This window comes from Grammomys surdaster, unplaced genomic scaffold, assembly GCF_004785775.1.
Source record: "Grammomys surdaster isolate TR1022 unplaced genomic scaffold, NIH_TR_1.0 127, whole genome shotgun sequence".
Taxonomy (NCBI): Eukaryota; Metazoa; Chordata; class Mammalia; order Rodentia; family Muridae; genus Grammomys; species Grammomys surdaster.
In genome coordinates this window covers 9,115,442-9,129,243 of record NW_021604585.1, presented here as the reverse complement: position 1 = coordinate 9,129,243, position 13,802 = coordinate 9,115,442, and the positions used below count along the sequence as shown (strand labels likewise).

At 42.5% G+C, this 13,802-nt stretch overlaps 1 protein-coding gene across 2 annotated transcripts in view; it reads right to left on the bottom strand.

Moving 5' to 3' along the window:
• The window catches only part of Rad51b (RAD51 paralog B), a 502,623-nt gene that overhangs the window by 11,349 nt on the left and 477,472 nt on the right, over positions 1 to 13,802 (bottom strand). The window lies entirely within an intron of this gene.

Genomic DNA, 13,802 nt, shown 5'->3' with positions numbered 1-13,802 from the left:
AACAAAACAAAACAAAACAAAACAAAACAAAACAAAACAAAACAAAAAGTTACTATTAGGAAAATACTCAAAAATAAATCTCTGGGGGAAACAACGGTAAGCTGTTTCACTGGCCCCCCCAACTCCTTACCAAGTGTACTTCCACCTTTTATCATGTGAGTGAAGGTATTTTCTCTAGCTGAAGGCATAGTGCATTTTTGTTGGCTTCTGACTGTGGGTTTGGCTACATGGTCTCTTTTGGCTTATGCCAGTTCCCAGCCCAGGCCTCAATACTTCTGTTCTCTTACACTCCTGTCATAGCCAGAGGAAGAGAGTCACACTAGTCAGGAGAGTCAGAGGTGCCCAGGACAGAGCTAGCCTCTCAGGCCCAGCTGCAGGAGACCCACAAGCATGAGAGCATGAGAGGCCCATGAATTGCTGCGTGTCCCCAAATATTTGATTGTGTTTGATGAAGCATTCTTGCTCACAGGTGACCTGCACTCCGGCAAAAATGAAATGTTTGGAGGATTTGAAACAATGACATTCTCCTAATGACATTTATCCTCCTGTAAAGAGGGTGATTATTTGGTAAAAATGAGTTGTGTAGATTCATTTTGTAGAATATGCATGCATGTATATATATACATATATATGTATCTGAAAGGATATATATATATTAAGTGCTTATCAATGGGTGTGTGAATAGTTATCTGAAACACAAAATAATCAGTATGTATTTATGTGGAATAAAATAAAAATTCCAGACTGTGATGGCATGAGTTTGATCCTCCTCAAGACCCAGACTGTAAGTGGAAAGGAAACAACTTTTATAAGTTGCATCTGACCTATACATGCATGTTCTGGCATGTACATGCACACACACACACACACACACACACACACACACACCATAAATGTAAAAAATAAAGTTTTACTAAAACGACTAGAAAATAATTGGTGATTTTTATTATAATATTTCTACTTAACTGCTCAACTGATATGATACATGTCTTGTTGTGTAAGTAAAAATGTCTTTCAGAAAGTGACAGTTTGTCACAGAATCCATTTGGTAGTCAAGGAAGCAAAAGTAAAAAAAAAAAGAGTTCAAACCATAAAAAAGCTTACACACATATCTCAATTCAGCATCTACTGAGAGTCAATTACACAAAAAGATCACAAGTTTGGTGACAGGGTTTGAATCCCAGCCTTCAGCTAGGCACCCGGGCAGAGCCTACTGGCTTCTCTCCTTAGGTTATTCTCCTTTTTCTTTCTAGTAAATAACTTGCAAGTTCCCACATTTCTTTGCCTTTTTAAGCAACTTAATGTGGCCTTGTGTGCAAGCTCTGATTAACAGAACACAAATAGAAACGTCAGGTAAAACTTTGGTTTATGTTTTCATAAGAAGCTGAATGGCCTGGCCTCTTCCTGTCTTCCTTCCCAAGAGCAGGAACATGCTCCAATCACACAGATGCTGCCGCCGCCGCTGCCGCCGCCACTGCCACCGCTGCAGCCATGTGTGAGAAGGGTCACCTGAGACAGCATCAGTGCCTCCCACCCAGGTCACCTGGCCTCTCAGGACAGAACTACCTGTCTCAGCCTCTGTGTTTCAAATGCATTTTTTACGAGCGGTAACTCCTGTGACTCTGGACAGCCTGAATGTTTTGGGTCTTTGTTTTTTCACATATTAAGTAAAGATTTAAAAAAAAAACCTGTCTAGATAAATTATGATGAAAATTAGATTAAGAGGAAAAAATGGTTGTCACGGTGCCCAATACATACTAAGTACAAAATAAGTAAGAGGGACTCAGCCCATCACACATGCTTCCCAAATGTCCTCTTACCACCGAGAAACAATACACTTCGTTTTTGCCAGAAGGGAGTCTCTAATTGAATCTTGATCATTTTTATAGCTGCTCTAAAGTTACTTGACAAACTAGCTCATCGTTCTGAGAGCCAACGTCAAAAGCATCTCATCTGAAACTTAAGGCAGTTCATTTCCTGACTGGGGTAGTTTGGTGATGGCTCATGTGAATTTTAAGGATGTTCTTTCAGTGGGGAATGGCAGGCCATAGGAGAGGGGAGTGTGTTCCAAACTATAATGTAATCACTTGCAGGCCCGGGGACATGTAGATTCCTTTTTGGTAGATTTTGAAAAGAGCCTGAGAAGTCTAGATGTGCTTCTCACAGTTTTCCATTAATCATGCCTGCCAGGCCGGACTCTGAAGAGTCTGGGATGGGAAAGCAGATGAGAGGCCGGGATCCAGTCAGGAACTACTGGAGTAGATCTGGGATGAGACCGAAATAGGCCTATACCAAAAGTAAATAAAATAAATAAAACCCCAAATCCAGGATCTTTTTTTTTTTTTTCTCCAGGATCTTTTTTTTTTTTTTTTTTAATTTGTTTGTGTAGTTTGGGTTTTTTGAGGCAGGGTTTCTCAGTGTAGTCCTGGTGGTCCTAGAACTCATTCTGTAGACAAGCCTGGTTTCAAACTCAGAGATCCACCTGTCTCTGCCTCCCAAGTGTTGGGATTAAAGATGTTCCCTATCACACCTGGCAAATCTAGGATCTTTATTGTCTCTGTGTAGCAACAAGAAGCAAAGGCCAAAAGAATATGATCAAATATCAACGCATAAAGTCTCACATTTGAATGTGATTATTATTATTATTTTGTAGACTATAGAAGTTGAGAACTAGGAAAAAATATAATATTCTAATACTTGATGAAGCTGTGCCTTTGAATCAAAACTGTCTGACTCCTGGTGCCATGTCTGCCACCCCATGAACTAGGTTCTGAGCCTGAGCCAAGGGACATTGTATCTAGAAGGACTTCCTTGAAGGTAGTCACAGGGTTTGGACAGGCCACTGATTAAGATGCTCTGTCTTGGAGAAGAATCTGTGTGCAGTCAGTGAGAGGCAGTGAGATAACCATGTCAGATGGAGCCCCTTTCCTTTTGGGGAGGAGAAGACCTTCCAGACTGATAGATGAAAGGGGTATCTCCAACACGAAATATCTAATTGTAGCAACAAGATGTGATCAACTTCCTTGATATCCTACTAGATAAAGTGAGGACGAGTAAGGCTGGATGCTGGTAGCATTAAATGAGTTTGTGAGTGATCAAACGGTCCTTAGCAATCTACGAGAGGCAGCGACCTTGAGCAGGTGCCCCCAATCTAACCTTGGCCTTGTCACGTTCAGCATTTTTACTGAGGCAAGTGAAGATGTTGCTGTATTCAGCCATACCCTATAACAAACATGCAGCCCAATAGGGAAGAAAGTGACAAAAAAAAAAAAAAAACCAAAAACCAAACCAACCAACCAACCAACCAACCAACCAACCAAACAAACAAACAAACAACCCCTCTGTCTCAACACACCTTACATTCTAAAGGGGGCAAAGGTAATGATGAACGACTGCAGCATGCTAGGCAATCGTGTATTCTATGAAGGGGAAAGCAGAAAAGAGCATAGGACAGGAATTGTTATTAGGGAAGGGCTTGGTTTTAAATAGAGGGGTACAAGGTCACTGAAAAGGGCTGAGGATTATGTAACTGAACACAGCCCAGGGATGCCGACTTGAGAAGGTAACAGAAGACAAACATAGGGGCTGGAGAGATGGCTCAGCGGTTAAGAGCACTGGCTGCTCTTCCAGAGGTCCTGAGTTCAATTCCTAGCAACCTTATGGTGGCTCACAACCATGTGCAATGGGATCTGATGCTCTCTTCTTGTGTCTTTGAAGACAGCCACAGTGTACTCATAAACATAAAATACAATAATTAAATCTGAAGGAGAAGAAGAAGAAAAATGTAGAGAGGAATTTAATTTACATAAACCAGGCAACTGTGATAATCAAATGAATCCCGATTTGGCTAAAATGTTGAGATAAATCCTATGTTTATTTTAGCAAAAGGCCAAAAGTTTATATATTAAGGGGTAACCAGAAGCTCCTACATATCTCACAGGGTACAATTTTGTTGTAATAGATGTAAGGCCTTCTCTTTGGGAACAGAGTACCCATTATTGGTGACGGGTTACGAGAGATGAGATCCGCATTCAGAAAATAGACTAGGGATGTTAGTCAAATGAATCAGCTGTGAGATGCGGCTCAAAAACCCAGTGTGGGCTCAGGTTGTAAGCTCAGCATCTGCAGGGGTCGGGGCCGCGTCAGCAAACCACACTTAATGAATGCAGCGTGTTTGGATAGGGAAGAAAATCCAAACGTCAAGCTGACGAACAGGAGGATAGCTAAAGGAGACCAGACAAAGGTGGTTAAAAGTCCAAAGCCCTTCATGATCATGACCCTTTGGAGCAGTCATGAAGGCTGGAGTTTGAGGGAAGTCCACATGACTTCTGTGTTTTTGTAGGTGTGTTTCACACAAACTAGTGGGGGGGATATAAGATATGTCTTAGCCCCATAGATGTCAATGAAGATACTGACAAATGCTGGACGTCTTTGTAAATGCACAAAGATTCTTCTCTCTTGACACATGACCCAATATCCAATACCTTTGCTCCCCTTGTGCCATTCAAGCTAAAAGCTAGCTTCTCTATATATGCATGCGTATGTGTAGCATATGGGGGAGTGTGGAGGCCCGAGGTAGACTTTGAAAGTCTTTGAAAGTCAATATTGCTCTCAACCATATTTTTTGAGACAGGGTCTCTAATTAAACCTGGCACTCACTATTTTGACTCTACTGGCTGGTCACCAGGCCCCCAGCATCCTCTCCTGTCTCTGCAACCTGCCTCTGAGAACTGGGGTTACAGGCACATACTGCCATGCCTGGTTTTCTACATGGGTACTAGGGATCTAAACCTAGGCAGCCATGTTTCCATAGCAAGTACTTTACCTACCGAGCCACTCCCCAGGGTAAACTATCCTCTGAAGCAAATGGCTTTACACCTGGTAACTTGGGCTCTTCGGCTTCAGGTGTTCAGTGCTCTTTCATGTTAGGAGTGTTCTAGTGTGTACACATGGGCTGTCATCAAGGGCTTCTCTATCTTCTCCAGCACATATACCTGCAAGGAGGCCTGGGGACTAGTAAAACCCTGAGTCCTTTGTGGGGAAAAAAAGTGGCTTCTGAGGATTCCAAAGTCTCTATCTGCAACCTCCAATTTGACAGACGTAGATCAATCCACTTCCCTGGGGGTAAAAATACCAGCCAAGGTAAAAGGCATACTAGCAAATAAAGGCATTTCCTTCCTACAGTACTGTTATTGCATGATTCAAGACAGTGGGGGAGGGGGAGGGGGAGGGAAAGAGAACTGGCTAGGGAATCTGTGCGCGCACACACATACGTACACACTAAATGTTATTTTATGTGTATGGGTGTTCTGTCTGCATGTATGTCTGTGTACTGTGGTGTACCTGCAGAGCCCAGAACAGGGCGTTGGATTCTTACTGGAGTTGTAAGCTTCTTTGTGGGTGATGGGAACTAAACTTGGTTCGTCTGGAAGAACAGCCAGTGCTCATAACTGCTAGACCATCTCTCCAGCCCTTATTGCTGTTCTATAGCATGATTACAGGCAACAGATCTACAGTATGGTGGCAGCCACCATCACGATCAGCTGCTTTTGGCTCCCAGGTCTTCTAGAATGCTCTCGATATAAAACAAGTTCTTCTTTGGAGCAAAAGATGTAATGGATAAATGTGTAAGTGGTGACCTACCAGAGGTCCGCTGACTATCTATTTGGAAAACCTATCTGTAGTTTCTTCTCCAGTTAGGGGACTTGGACAATGCCATAGAAAAGAGCAGGCTACCTCCCCAATCTCTGTCAAGAGACTTAGCTTGGGCAGGACCCAAAGTCAAGCCATTGGTTCCAGCTCGCTATAGCATCATATGTTTTTCCTGGCCTGACCCTACTTCTGTGAAGCTTAAAAGTGGAAAAGGAGCCATAGAACGGAAAGTGTTGGGCACTGGAGTCCTTCTCCAGGGTGAGGACACCTTCCAGGAAAAGCGCCTGTGCCCTTCTGTTATGGTACAAGCATTCTTTCATCTGGAGCAGCCCAGCCTGGTCCTCCTCCATGGTTGGCCAGGGCAGACAATGGGGAACAGGATCTTGGAGTGTTGGGTAAAGGCTATTCTGGAGGGTGCTTTTGGAAAGATTCGGTCCTGGCAGGCTCCATCAGTTCCTGCAATACAGGCCAGTCTCAGGAAACAGTGAGCTTTGTCTTTGCGGCCGAGGAAAGCAAGTTTGAATAGGCAGCCATGCGTGGAGGCAGGCTGGCACCAGCTCTCCCACTTTCTCTTCCCCAACTCCCATGACCGGAAGGCTGCTTTTAACCCTGGTGATGAGCACCTTCCTCTTTTCTCTTCTTCCTCTTCCCACCCACATCCTAGAGTTCACAATGGTGGAGGGTGAGGGCCTGAGTAAAGGGCTTGGCAGAGTCAAAGTGTACAGAAATCCTTTTTCTCCCAGCAGGAGCAGGTGGCTGGCTGGGCTGGCTCTCTGCTCTCTGTCATATGATGACAATGGAGTGTGTACAGCTGTGGAAACAGTGGTAAGAAACAACCGAGAGTCAGCTCAGAAGTGACACCTTGCACACCCACCCACGTTTTCCTGTCCTGCTAGCCTTCTTATTCTTTCTCAGTCTTTCCGTTGTTCAGCAAGATTCTGTGCTTGTTGACGACTTGAGCTGGGATGTGCTTGCAGGACATGTCCTATCCTTTCATCTGTATGTACGGTCCTCCTAAGGAACTCAAAAGAAACCTGTGGACTCTGAAATGTCTTTCAACGAGGGTCCTTTTATCTCATTTCATCTGCAGTCTGGGCTAATAAAACCCATTGCTAAATTAAACACATTTTTTCTCTACCTCTGCCAAGTGACTGTGACAATAATCTCGCATGCCAGGGTTTTGCCTCCTTGTTGAAGACAGAAAAAGGTTTCCTCAAATGCTTGGAAGCCCAGGAAGAAAGCTGCTTGGCCTGGCATCAAGTAATCCAAGAGGTTAATAACCTCAAGGCTTGTCCCTTCCCCAGGTTGAGTGGAGTCCTCCAAGCTAAGGGACAGGAGGGCCGGAAATGCTTCAGACAGGAAGGTCTGTGTCTGCAAGGAGGTAGTAAGTTGAGGGGGGTCCGAAGTATGCCCAGAGATTCTTATAGGAATTCCCTGTCATTGTGTTGGAGGAACTACAGGAAAGGCGGTGGGGGCAGCTGCTGTGTGTATCTAGATCTGACCCCGATTAGAATCTGCTTCATCACTAGGAAAATCACTCTCCACGGAACACAGAAGCTTCAGCCACAATGCTACAGTCCTGAGAGAAGAGCCGGCAGTGAGTTTAATGGCGTCTAAGTTGTCTTTTCAAAACAGAGGGGCTTGGGCTCAAGCAGTGATACAGCGCTGCTGTAAATGGCAGGGTGGAAAGCGGACTGCATCTCAAGCAAATCAGCAAGCGTGGATTTATTAATTTATTTCCATCTGGCCAACGTCACTTCTCCCATAGACATTTAGTCATAGAAAGTAAGCTGGCCCAAATCTCTATGAAATAGGGATTTCCTAGGTTTTAGGACGAGCCCCCTGGAAGGTCTGCACCTGAGGCTGAGATCATATTCTGCCACAGAACACTGTTATGTTCTTTGATGGCACCTCTCTAGTGGTTGTTTCCGAAATACTTTCTTATAACATTGGATTATGAAAGTATTATCTAGAAGGGAATGTATTCCTTAAGGGAAACAGCATTCCCTCAGCTCAATGGGCTCGTTCAGTAAGTTATACAGGAGCAGAGTGAGGCTTCCCTCACTGCTTTCTCCTCAATAGTTCATTACGAGAAATTTCAAGTACACAGCCAAATGGAGAACGTTTATAACGAATACCTGTTTACCAATCACCTTGCTTTATAAGTAACATTTTATAGTTACATCCTAGTTACCTACCAACTCACCCGCGTTTGCAACATTTCCAAGTAAATTGCAAACATTAGCTCACTTTTGCCTAAAAACTTTCACATGCGTATAACTATTATAAGATTATGGTTTGTTCATATACCTTATCAGCCACACTGGTTTTTTTTTTTTTAGTGTACATCATATGTGACTTGAAAGTATTAGTGATTCTTCCTCAATATAGTAGAATCAGAGAAAATATGATGACTATACACTTGTTTGCATATAAACTTAATCAGCATAGCTGATCTTTCAATATGAACTTGTTTTATTGAGATATACTTTACATGCAATAAAGTTATTGTTTCTATATACATTTAATCTATAGATTTTCATTTGCATGTCACTTTATCTATGTCATGCAGGCTTTGGTATAGTATATATTCTACTTTAATTGTCACAATTTTTAATTTCTATTCTGATTGATTCTTTGCTTTGTTGTTTATTTCAAAGTATGTACCCAACTCAGGATTTTTGAAATGTCTGCCTGTTATTGGTTACTAGCTTCATTCCATTGTAACTGGGGAGGTTTGTTCAGATTTCAGCTCCTCCAGATGTGCTGAGACTCATATTATATCCCCATACATAGATCATGCTGGAGGGGGCTCCAATCAGACACGGTGTGCACGCTGCTCCCGCAGGAAGTGGTCACAGCTCTCTCCAAATCTTCTGTTTCTTGGAAGAAATTCTGCTCAACTGCTCAATCCATAATTGAAAACGGGATATGGAAGTCTCCTAATGTTACTGTTGAATTATGTACAGATAATCTATAGATGTCTTTTTCCTTTGAACTTGTTCTTGTTTCAAATATTATTTTGGAGTTCAGCTTTTAGATGCATGTATGTTTATAACAGTTAAGTGTTCCTGATAATTAAGTTAAGGAACATTTTCTTAATTAAATTTTTTTTCATACAATATATTTTGATTATATTTTCTTCCCCGTGAGCTCCTCCTAGGTCCTCCCCCACCTCCCTACCCACTCAACTTTATATTCTCTAGCTTAAAAAAAAAAATTACAAAAACCACAGAGTTTTGTGTTGGCCAAATACCCTTGAACATGGGGCCTGTCCTGGAGTTGGTTGTTATACCCATCAAGACTGCATTGGCAAAAACTGATTTTCCCTTTGCCCCTGGGTATTGATTGTAAATATCTTCTTGGTTAGGGGGGGTACCCTGTATATTTTTCCCCTTTAAGCCAGGTTTGGTGGTTCATGCCTTTAACAAACAGAAGGGTCGTGAATTTGAGGAAAGTCTGAACTGTACAGTGAGACCCTGTCTCAAGCATTAGCAACAACATGTCCATTTTTGTCCCTGATAGCATATTTTTTTTGTCTTAAAATTGGTTTTCTATGATTTTCATATGGTTTTTTTTCTTTCTTTAAAAATTTTTATTTTTAAAGTATATAGGATATATTTATATAGTACATTCTAAAAGTATATATAGTATATATTTATATAGAATATTTATAAAGTATATGGCATATATTTATATAAAGTGTATATAATTTTCAATCTTTGTATTTTCAAACTGTTTGTGTCTGTCTATAGGGTCACACTTTAGAGTCAAAGACACAAGTAGGTTGGAAGTACAACTAATTTCAACTTACAAGTAAGTATGAACTATTTCATCCTCATCTCAATTTGGGGATTGCACTTTGTTACAGTATTTCCTGTAGCAGATAGTTTCAAGTGAGCAAGAATCACTCTATTTCTCTCCCTTACAGCAGGTGAACAGAACTGACCAAATAAACAAGACATGGGGAAAAACAAGAACACCAGTTAGCTGTCCATACAGAGCACTCTGGACGTCCAGTTAGGCAGGTCTTCCCTTCCAGATCCTCTACAGGCCCACAGGAAGCAGAGTTTGATGCTCCAGTCCAGGCTTGCTAGAAAACACAGCCAAGGCGAGGCAGCTCTGGCCGGTTAAGGGTCACAGCGGAAAGCTGTGGTTGTGTGATCATTATGGTAAAAAGATGCCAGGAACACAGAGGGTGTGTCTTGAGTACTGAAGCACACATCCCTATTACATCATGCTTGGGCCACATGGGACATTCTTTAGTCTCACAGGAATTGATTCAAGGGAGGCAACATGTTTCTGTGTAAAGAAACTGAGATCTGGGCTTGACATATCCAAGAACAGCTGGTCGAGTGGGACTGGCTTGTGTAATGTACCACATCCCTGGCTGTGCTGAGATGGGTGGAGGACCAATGTAAAGCAGTCATCACGATCATTCTCCAGATTAATTCTTATTAACACAGCATTCTTATTATTTCCCTAAAGCCCTCCTCCAGTGACGAGAAAAGGTCAAAGGACAATAGACAGAGTTCAGAGGGACACACACACACACACACACACACACAGAGAGAGAGAGAGAGAGAGAGAGAGAGAGAGAGAGAGAGAACCCATTCCCCATTCTTTATAAGGAGAGCTAGAACTTTATTCGAATGCAGTCAGTGTATAACCAGAAATGCAGCTGTTTAGATTTTTGTATTTTCAATATTTTTAATAAGACTGCGCCCAAATCTCATACTATATACAAGCACAGGGTGACTTGCTCATGAAGTATTATGGAAAACTCACAGTACCTTCTGCTCACAGAACTAGGCACCGGTGCTGAAATAATTCAAGGAAGCGGGGATCTGCATGAGAAAGCCTTTGAAAAGAACTCAAAAGGACATGACTAGATATGGAGGTACCACACGGGAGCCCACCAGACTTCCATCTGGCAGCTTACCCCCAACACTGTAACTCTTGGCAGATTGTGGCTAATCACAGTAATGACAAGTAATGTTAATTCTTTAGGCTCCCTTCCTGTGTGCCCAGGGCTGAGGTGTGTAATCCTAATATCACTCTTATCAGGGAAGCAGTATCATCCTCATTTTGCTAATGAGGAAATTGGCATAGATTGAACAAGGCTACTGATCAACAAGAGGGAAAGACTGGCTCTCCATGGCTAGGCCATTCATTTATAGATCCCACCAGTCACTCAGAAGATCTGACTTGAGGAGTGTTAGGGGGTGTCTAGTCAAAATCTTCCCCACCCCACAGACTCTGATGTCAGCATTTTTCATTAGGCTATTATGTTTGGACTTAAGCTGTGCATACAGGTGCTCTGCCTTGTTGATTCACAGGTACCACCAGCAGAGCATGTTTTCTTGAGTCAGTTAGTAGATTCCCTTGCCTGGAACTTGTAGCCTTGAAATCGAAGATTAACATGAGCTAGGCGGTAGTGTTAACAAACAAAGGCCTCGGATAGAGTTTTGTCCCATAGCATTAAGCAAACACACCTTTGATCCTAGCACTCGGGAGGCAGTGGCAGGCAGATCTCTCAGTTTGAGGCCAGCCTGGTCTAGAAACTGAGGTCCAAGACAGCCAGGGCTACACAGAGAAACCCTATCTTGAAAACCAAAGCCAACCAACCAAACACACACACACACACACACACACACACACACATACAATAAGATGAATATGGGCTGGGATGTATAGAAAGGTCTTTTGTGGCAATCGGCAGTTTGTGATTCTGCTCTCAGAGGAGGTGTGTGAAGGGTTAAAGTCTTTCTATTGTGTCATCACAACATTAGGAGCCTTCTGCAAGATCATAATTCCATAGGCTTTTCTACAGCTAATGTTGACTTGATAACACTATAGGAACACACACACACACACACACACATACACACACACACGTCTTTTTATGGAAATGGTTTTAGGTCTTTGCACTCATATAAGTAGCATGTGCTCATGATGATGGAATCAAGCAATAGAAAGAGTTGGGAGAACAAAGCAAACCAGACCCTACCAGCCCCTTCTCAGCAAATCTGCAAGGGAAACCTCATGTGTGAAACTGAAGAACTAAGTATCACAGTATGGGTACGCACTGTCTCTTGAGCTCCCTGGAGTAAGGGATAGTCCAGAGGATATAATCTTTAAAGGGCCTTGAGGGCAGGAAGTGTCTTTCTGAGGTCAGTTTCAGTCCATAATCCCTCTGGTCCTGTCTTTCCAGGCAAGGAACCTACCTCTTGGAATGGCATACATCATAACACCCCAGGCTTGGCCTAAAAGATGAGGCTAACAGGGTAAAAAGCCCCACCTTTGTTCCCTATCTTAATTAACCCATTTTTTTTCTCTTTCCCAATAAATGAGACATGTTTTAGAATCAGAGATGTGCTTAATGCTATGGGACAAAACTCTATCCGAGGCAAGAGTCTGCAGGAACCCCCCACCCCCATGCTCAGGAAGAATCACTAATAGGAGAAAGGGTGAGTGGGTGAAGATGCCCCTATTGAAGCCCTAAACTCGTACGCACAGGTAGGTAGACGGGTCCCTGGGGGACTGTCAGTATTTCTAAGAGGAATAAAATCCCAAAGATGACAACAGAGCAAAAGCAAAAGCATGCTGGGAAATCTCAGTCTTCTTGAGGATCAACTGTGCAATGTCTTTCACCAGCACAGGAAGAGGGGGCTTGAGCCTGAGCCTGGGGAGCAGATGGAGGTAGGGGTCAGGGGTGCAAACAGGCTTTAAGCACTTCATTGTTCTGAGTTTGTATGTCTTTGGTCATTTGTAGTTTCCTGAGCTATCTCCTGTTTATCAGTATTTCTACATTTAATTTGTACATATGTGTGGTACTGTGAATGTAATTTAGTGCCAGGAATACTCTAGGCAGAAACTCTACCAATGAGCTGCACGATGTTGCCTCATCTCTCCTGAAAAAATCTATTGTATGAGAGAGGCTCAATTGAAGTAGGCCCAACTAAGAGACACTTGAAACAGTAAGTATATTTAAAGATTGGTTCAGTTCAAATTGGTTCATAACACCGGTTATAGAGTCAATGATAAAAGCACAGTAAACTTTTATCGACGTCCTGAGGTGGAAGGGCTTAGATGAAGCAGAACTGTCTTGGAAGTGAAGTTGTATTACTCATTTTCTTATAATACAAATTTTGCTGTCAATGCTAATATGTATTCCTTACTTGTTTGAGACAGGCTCTCTTGTAGCACAGACTGGCTTCAAATTTACTGTGTAGCTGAGGATGGATTTGAACTTCTGAGATTGTAGATGTGTACTACCAAGCCTCATCTATGCAGTGCTTGGGCTTGTGTCTACTGCTTCATGTGCACTAGGCAAGCACTCTACCACCTGAGCTAGAACCCTAGCCTGGTGATGCTGATGACAACAACAATGTTTGGTAATTAAAAATAAACTACTTCATGTTTTCCTGGCATGAGTTTAAAGAACACAGAATTTCATTTTAATGCTATCATGCTTTTGACTGAGTGCCTATTCACTAATATTATTGAATACCATGTTTCTGTGAAAAGTGACTAGTAAACACACAGACACACACAGACACACAGACACACACAGACACACAGAGACACACAGACACACACAGACACACACACACAGACACACACACACACGCACGCACGCACGCACACGGGGAGAGAATCTGCAATAACCAGATTACTTTCAAAGCAGGCCACATAACATTATATATAGTAAGTGGAAACCCAGAAAGCCTGAATTACATGGGGGGGGGATTTTTCCTCTTGTTCCATATTATTCTAATTGCCTGACTCTCTCCATACACCTCATATACATTAAATTTTGTTTCTCATTTCAGAACACACAAACAAAAGCCTCCTCTCCATTCCTCAGGTTGGGAAGGTCAAGTTGAAAGGAAGGAGAACTCTGCCATATTCGGTCAGTCGTCAAGTGGGGATATTCAATTTGCTCTTGCCAGAGCTTTCCTGTGGAGCAGGCAGACTCTAGCAGAGCACCACTGACAGCTCTCAGGCCACAGTGAAAATACAAGACCTAAAAAGGGCAGACACACTTTGCAATTATATAAACCCATATTTACAAGAAGTATAAGCAATGGTTACTTAGAACTGAATGACTTATTTCATGTTATATTCATTCAACAAATATTTATTGA